Genomic DNA, 8,112 nt, shown 5'->3' with positions numbered 1-8,112 from the left:
ACTCTGAACCCTTGTTTTAAGCCATCGCTTCCTCTCCTCTGTAAGTTTTAATCACTACTCTCTTAAGATACTGAAACATGATTTTTTTGTTCTGTTTTTCAAATAATGCTTGAGTCAGTACACATTACACGTCGAAATACAATGGAATCATATCAGTACAAGATATCTTCTTCTCAAGAAAAGCGCAGCAAAGTATCATTTTAAGGGTGACTTACGACAATGTTCATCCACTTGGTGGCACCACAAGACTCCACTGGAAAACAGTTCGAAACATGGAGTTTTATAGAAGTTTGAAGAGGAATGTGACACGGTTTAATCACCTACGATACATTATCTTCAACCAAATTTCGTCCGCAGGCAAGCGGTATCGTCGAAATTGACTACGACAATAATGTGGATGTTCGACGGGCGACAGGCACCTTCTGGAGTAGTGTATCAAGAGTGTACCGTGAATAACTCGTAGCGGGAAACCGCCTGCAGAGTCAACTGCCGTGACCGATAGCATGACAGGGGTCGCTGTATGCAACCTTGGCCTGTAGCAGTGAGTAGACGGACCGCAGTGGAGGAAATGATCTCTAGCCATTTCAGTAATGGAGGGCTGCACCCCTTCACTGTGGGTTACCTCCTTCCCAAAAGTATACCATTTCATCTGATGGACTGCGCAAAGGATAAGACACTGGTTAGGTGGACATGAGACTTGAGTACAGTATGCACACGTCGGACAGTGGCGCCAAATTCCAAAAAACAATTCGGCTGAAAGTCAGTACTCGGGGGTTTTCGAGGTCGCTGATTATGAATCAAAGTCATAATTTGAACTAAAAACAAAATAGCGAATTTAACATTAATCACTTTTATAGAGAAAAAACATAATATATCCATATATTGTATAATACAATAAAACATACAATCGGTTGATTTGAAGTTTATAGATCGTCATCCGAAGAAGAAGTTGAGTCACAAACAGTTGATTTGGCTTTTGAATCGCTGGAGCTTACTGTACTTTCTGGTATACGTTGTGCAACTAAAAATGAAACTGCTTCTGGAAGCAACGAGCAGCATCGGCAGATAAAGTCGTTTCTCGAGTCGTATCTATGGACTCATTATACTTCTTGGCCTTAGATGGGCTCCCCAGTCCCACATCACGGACAATTTTTGCAGCATCTTACATCCCACACGGCCGGAGGCTCATTTGAGTGGCATACGTTAGTTCTTCCGTACTATTTCTTGCCCGTAATTCTTCAGTTCTCCTCCATTTTGTCCCGTCACTAGACCCTGGAAATTCTGAAGAAGGCCAACCCAAATTATGGGATTTTTCCGAAGATTATTTAGTTTCTTCGAAAGAAACAAACACGCTCAACCATTCAGAATATTTTTACTGATATTTGCCTTCATTTATCGATACTTGCTTCCACTTTTTATGGAAGTCATGCAACAACTTGCGGAGGTCAGGTTTTACATTGTCTGATAGAGCGAAAGGGCGTTTCAATTTAGCAGACATGAAATTTTCGATCAGTGCACACACTTCAGTCACTTTCTCATTCAAATGACCATTCATAATCGAAAACATTTCCCATCTTGGCAGGCCACACGCGTCACCTTGGTCAGCGACAGATTCTGAAACAGGAAAATATAATGTCTATATAGGTGGATAATTCCTTAATTAACCTCGTTACTATTATTCATTCCAAAATGTTATTTGTAAAGGAGAAGAGCATACTCATAAAATTGAATTACGTATCATAGAACTCGAAATACAATGAAAGCCACAGATAAATTCAAGAAAAGGAGCAACATTTTGCTTCGTTGGTGTAAGAAATTCAGCAAACGACGTTTTACGTTGCAAAAATTCGTACCAATGACACAGTTGCAGCAAGATGCAGTAAGTTTCATTTTTTTTTCATTCAATAATAGTTCCATGTACTACGTGTGATCGGTCAGATCGTTGAACTCTGCAGAACTTATAAACTTTTCTCTTCGTGTTTAAAATTTTCCGTTGTAATTTTCCGTTCATTTGAACATAAATGATTAATTTATTATTATCGCATGGACTATTATTATTAATTTTATGTTACATACTGATTTTCTACTTACTTGCGGCTGTTGATTCCATCCTTAAGAACTGAAATCGATCGATTTTTAGAGATTTGGCATCCTGTTGAATGTAGCGTTGAAATATATGCTCACTGCTCGACTAGTCTAGCTTCAACTGTCCTACAACAGCAGGTATAGAGGCTAGGGGTCTCTGGCGACCAGAATTCGACCTTCGGACCCTTACCCAACCTAACTCACGACTAGACGTTACCGGAACTTGAACTTTATTTTTCGACATTTGGCCAGGTTTTTGTGGTTTGGCCCCACTGTGCTTCGCACGGTTCTGAGCGTTTAGCAGCACCGTGAATTCGCCACGCTGACCGCTGTTATTTAGATGCACGGTTCGTGTGCCAACGGCTTAAGAACTGACGTGTCTGATCCATCGCCGCCGCCAAGTAAACACCTGGGTTAGTAGGTCTAACCATGTAATGCCTCGCGCGCTTCGTCCGTGACATCTTGCCGCGCTTCTCTGACGCGAAATGTGTCGTGGTTTTTACAGAAACACTCCAAGGACTTGGGGGCCCTGCGATACTGTCCATCCCATCGAATCTAAACCCTACCAATCAAGATTTGCACAGTTTGGACTCTATGAAGTATCGCAGCCACTGAAAAGGGGTGCCACGAGTTACTAGGTAGGTAGGTGTGTCTAATTCATATGATAAAGTTTTTCGGAGACCACTACCAGTCACGAATATTTGTTGCTTTGCTTAATTTATTTATTTATTTATTTATTTATTTAGTAATGCAACATGTTCCAGGGTACAAACATCACCCTTAGAGTACAATAACGACACAAAAAAGTTTAAACAAAGTGGGCAGGTGGCGATATTCAGCAGCCAAAAAATTGTTAAAATTCGTGGTGAAACCTTCAGCTGTCATTTATTTTGCACAATTCGCCATTACCAACCTTAGCTGGCATAAACAGCAGGAAAGTTATACCGTAATCTGAACAAAAATGAATTGCTCTTGTAAGCCCACCATAGAACGTAACCTACCACAGAACGTACAAAAATTTCCACAATAATACCTGTGAACGATACTTTTAATCAAGAAGCAATTTCACATTCACCAAGAATTTTAACTTTCATAATAAATTGGGGTACAATTACACAAAACTGTGTTTGTGTCATAAGCTGCCTTAGATGTAGCTCCTTTAGACTTGTTTTACCAATATACAACTATACAAAATGCAATGAAGTGACAACTTACAATTTATTAAAAAATATTCTACTATTACAAGATGCGTAACTTTTTTCAGTAATGGAATAGATTAAAAACACAAATGAAATGAAAATTTAGAAAGGATTAAAAAGGAAATGCATAAGTTCCATGCAATATGTGCTTGCGAAACAATTTCTGTAATTTTTTGCAACCACTATTAACTTACCAAACTATAAGCTTCAGGAGCTTACAGGATTACAGAAAAACACTAAAACATCCGTCGCAAAGAAGCCAAACGGTTGAAAACTAAGACTAGAGTAAGCCCAAATGCGGCGTACGCGAGTACTATTCGAAGGAACACAACCACCAGAGGGCCCCTCGTATCTAGTGACACGTTTCCTCTGTGAGGACGCCTAGTGGCGTTTCTTTGCGAAATGAATTAAATACACAATAATGCAATGAATTGACCGACTGAGATAAAATCAGTGGAGATGAAATATTATCAATGGAAACGGTTCAGATATACCTGCAATATAATGACATGGTGAAAACTGAATTTTTGTGCCACACGGGGACTCGAACACTATTTCCGTAGCTACCACGAGCAGCTGCCTTCACCCATTCCGTATGTGCGCACGCCTCCAGATCCGACTCAAACTATTATTGTCACTGAGGTTTTCGCCTGTGATTTTCGAACACGATCACCAGAGGATCTCTCATTGGCTCTAATTCACTTTCAACGGAACCAAATTTTTGATTTTCAAAGAGTTTAATAAAAATAAAATAGATACAAATAATACGTCGTAGCCTGCCGGAGTGGCCGAGCGGTTCTAGGCGCTACAGTCTGGAACCACCGGACCGCTACGGTCGCAGGTTCGAATCCTGCGTCGGGCATGGATGTGTGTGATGTCCTTAGGTTAGTTAGGTTTAAGTAGTTCTAAGTTCTAGGGAACTGATTACCTCAGAAGTTAAGTCCCATAGTGCTCAGAGCCATTTGAACCAATACGTCGTAAGCTCGACTAACGAGATCACCACCAAGCTATGGTGCTTCTTGGTTCAGCCATAAAGGCTACTACATTACTTTCTGTCACTCAGATTCCAAGTATCCCACGCTAAGACAGCCTTTTAGACATTGAAAGCAGTCAAGGATGCAGATATTAAACTGTCTGACAAAAAAGTGAAGCAGCAACAAAAGAAGGAAGAACCGAAATGAAACTTTACCGGTTGAGCGGATATGTTATGCTATTTCACCGATTGCAAAATCGAGTCACATTCAGAAATTACGCAGAATGCACCCACTTATCAGTATGACCTTGCACCTCCTCCGGCATGCACTAATTTGGTTCATGACGGTTTCAAAGTAGTTGTACATTTTGCAGAGGAAAGCTGGCCGACAACTATTTTGCAAGTGGTGCTTGATATCCTGGCTTACTGGCGCTGGGGCGGAGTTGGCTATGGTTCAAATAGCTCTGAGCACTATGGGACTTAACAGCAATGGTCATCAGTCCCCTAGAACTTAGAACTACTTAAACCTAACTAACCTAAGGACATCACACAACACCCAGTCATCACGAGGCAGAGAAAATCCCTGACCCCGCCGGGAATCGAACCCGGGAACCCGGGCGCGGGAAGCGAGAACGCTACCGCACGACCACGAGCTGCGGACGGGTGGAGTTGGCCTCCGAGCTGGTTCCACAGAAGATAGGTCTGGGGATCAGAATACCTCATCATAACGTTGACAGTGAAACACTTAACATATGTGGACGGGCATTAGCCTGCTAAAAAATGGCAACACGATACCGTTGCATGAGATGTAACATATGACGAAGTATGTCAGTGATGTAGCGTCACAGTTTCCTCAGTCAGTATCTGCCGTGAATTGCACTCACACCCAACGGCTCCCAACACTAAAAGCCCAGGAACAACAAATACGTGATACTTCAAAACAATGATACTTCAAAAGAATAGAACAATGGGACCTCTACCCATGTCATCACGGCACTCGTCGAAGATGGTTATCCAGGATACTGCAGAACCATATGTGGCACCACGTATCAGCAGTCCATGCTTGTCGGTCGCAGCGTCACTCCAAACGCTGCCTATCCATGGGACGGTAATTCCTAGGTGCCAACTACTGCTAGTCTCCGACTAATAAAGACGAGTATGCCAGGCCTCACCTTCCCGTGTCATCCAACAATGGGCCACTGTCACATCTGAATGCGCCACAAATCTGGATAACGCACGATTAGACCAGTCGGCAAATGGGGATGAGGCCCATTTTGAACTCTGTCAGGGACTGATTACGCTAGTCCACACGAGTGCGCGGCAACTCCAAGTCTTTCGCTGACGCTGTTTACGGCCCTTGTGTACTCTACAGGCCTGGTGACAACAATAAACACGAACAACTCCAATGTAAAACTTCCTGCGTGCCGGACCGAGACTCGAACTCGATACCGTTGCCTTTCGCGGACAAGGCAGAATTGGCAGAATTGAAGCTGTAGGGGAGGGTCGTAAGTCGTGCTTCTGTAACTCAGTCGGTAGAGCACTTGCCCGCAAAAGGCAAAGGTCCCTAGTTCGAGAAACGGTGCGGCACACACTTTTAATCTACCAGGAAGTTTCATACCAGCGCACACTCCTCCACAGAATGAAAATCTCATTCTGGAAACACTAATGTACTCTGGTGCCTGTTCTACATGTCACAGATCATTGCAACCCTGAACATTGTACAGTACTGGCCGTTAAAATTGCTACACCAAGAAGAAATGCAGATGTTAAACGATACTTCATTGGACAAATATACTATACTAGAACTGACATTTGATTACATTTTCACGCAATTTGGGTGCATAGATCATGAGAATTCAGTGCCCAGAACAACCACCTCTGGCCGTAATAACGGCCTTGATATGCCTGGGCATTGAGTCAAACAGAACTTGGATGGCGTGTACAGGTACAGCTGTCCATGCAGCTTCAACACGATACCACAGCTCATCAAGAGTAGTGACTGGCGTATTGTGACGAGCCAGTTGCTCGGCCACCATTAACCAGACGTTTTCAGTTGGTGAGAGATTTGGAGAATGTGGCGGCCATGGCAGCAGTCGAACATTTTCTGTATCCAGAAAGGCCCGTACAGGACCTGCAACATGCGGTCGTGCATTATCTTGCTGAAATGTAAGGTTTCGTAGGGATCGAATGAAGGGTAGAGCCACGGGTCTTAAAAGTCTGAAATTTAGCGTCCACTGTTCAAAGTGCCGTCAATGCGAAGAAGAGGTGACCGAGACGTGTAACCAATGGCACCCTATACCATCACGCCGAGTGATACGCCAGTATGGCGATGACGAATACACGCCTCGAATGTGCGTTCACCGCGATGTCGACAAACATGGATGCCACCATCATGAGGCTGTAAATAGAACCTGGATTCATCCGAAAAAATGACATTTTGCCATTCGTGCGCCCAGATTCGTCGTTGAGTACACCATCGCAGGCGCTCCTGTCTGTGGTGCAGCGTCAAGGGTAACCGCAGCCATGGTCTCCGAGCTCATAGTCCATGCTGCTGCAAACGCGAACTGTTCGTGCAGATGGTTGTTGTCTTGCAAACGTCTCCATCTGTTGACTCAGGGATCGAGACGTGGCTGCACGATCCGTTACAGCCATGCGGATAAGATGCCTGTCATCTCGACTGCTAGTGATACGAGGCCCTTGGGATCCAGCACGGCGTTCCGAATTACCCTCCTGAACCCACCTATTCCGTATTCTGCTAACAGTCATTGGATCTCGACCAACGCGAGCAGCAATGTCGCGATACGATAAACCGCAATCGCGATAGGCTACAATCCGACCTTTATCAAAGTCGGAAACGTGATGGCACGCATTTCTCCTCCTTACACGAGGCATCACAACAACGTTTCACCAGGCAACGCCGGTCAACTGCTGTTTGTGTATGGGAGATCGGTTGGAAACTTTCCTCATGTCAGCACGTTGTAGGTGTCGCCATCGGCGCCAACCTTGTGTGAACGCTCTGAAAAGCTAATCATTCGCATATCACAGCATCTTCTTCCTGTAGGTTAAATTTCGCGTCTGTAGCACGTCATCTTCGTGGTGTAGCAATTTTGATGGCCGGTAGTGTAATAGCCGCCGATTGTGTGTAAGTGGACGAAGCTACTTTGATATACAACTATTCCTGCTGGGTTCTTCACTTTTTTGTCACGCAGTGTATTTGTATCCAAGTGTCCACTTTCTGTGCCAATTTAAAGCCCTTGAAGTATTTGTACAAGTCATTTTTTGCCCTATTTTATTTTCAGGCGTTATATTATTTCTTGCTGCTAACGACCTTGCCGCAGTGGTAACACCGGTTCCCGTCAGATCACGGAAGTTAAGCACTGTCGGGCTGGGCTAGCATTTGCATGGGTGACCATTTGGTCTGCCGAGCGCTGTTGGCAAGCGGGGTGCACTCAGCCCTTGTGAAGCAAACTGAGGAGCTACTTGATTGAGAAGAAGTGGCTCCGGCCTCGAAAACTGACATACGGCCGGGAGAGCGGTGTGCTGACCACATGCCCCTCCATATCCGCATCCAGTGACGCCTGTGGGCTAAGGAAGAAACTGTCGCCAGTCGCTTCTTTTGGGCCTTCATGACCTGTGCGGGAGGAGTTTTTAGTTTTAGTTTATATTATTTCTTGAGAAAAAATATGGTTCAAATGGCTCTGAGCACTATGGGACTTAACTTCTGAGTCCCCTAGAACTTAGAACTACTTAAACCTAAATAACCTAAGGACATCACACTCATCCATGCCCGAGGCAGGATTCGAACCTGAGACCGTAGCGGTCACGCCTAGAACCGCTCGGCCACTCCGGCCGGCT

At 44.3% G+C, this 8,112-nt stretch overlaps 1 pseudogene; it reads left to right on the top strand.

Moving 5' to 3' along the window:
- The first annotated feature begins 7,576 nt into the window (after window positions 1–7,576).
- On the top strand, window positions 7,577–7,694 carry LOC126476782 (5S ribosomal RNA; annotated as a pseudogene).
- Window positions 7,695–8,112: the final 418 nt, after the last annotated feature.

Source organism: Schistocerca serialis, chromosome 4 (assembly GCF_023864345.2).
Source record: "Schistocerca serialis cubense isolate TAMUIC-IGC-003099 chromosome 4, iqSchSeri2.2, whole genome shotgun sequence".
Lineage (NCBI taxonomy): Eukaryota > Metazoa > Arthropoda > Insecta > Orthoptera > Acrididae > Schistocerca > Schistocerca serialis.
Note: the sequence above shows the minus strand (reverse complement) of the source record. Positions and strands in the feature narration are given on the sequence as shown.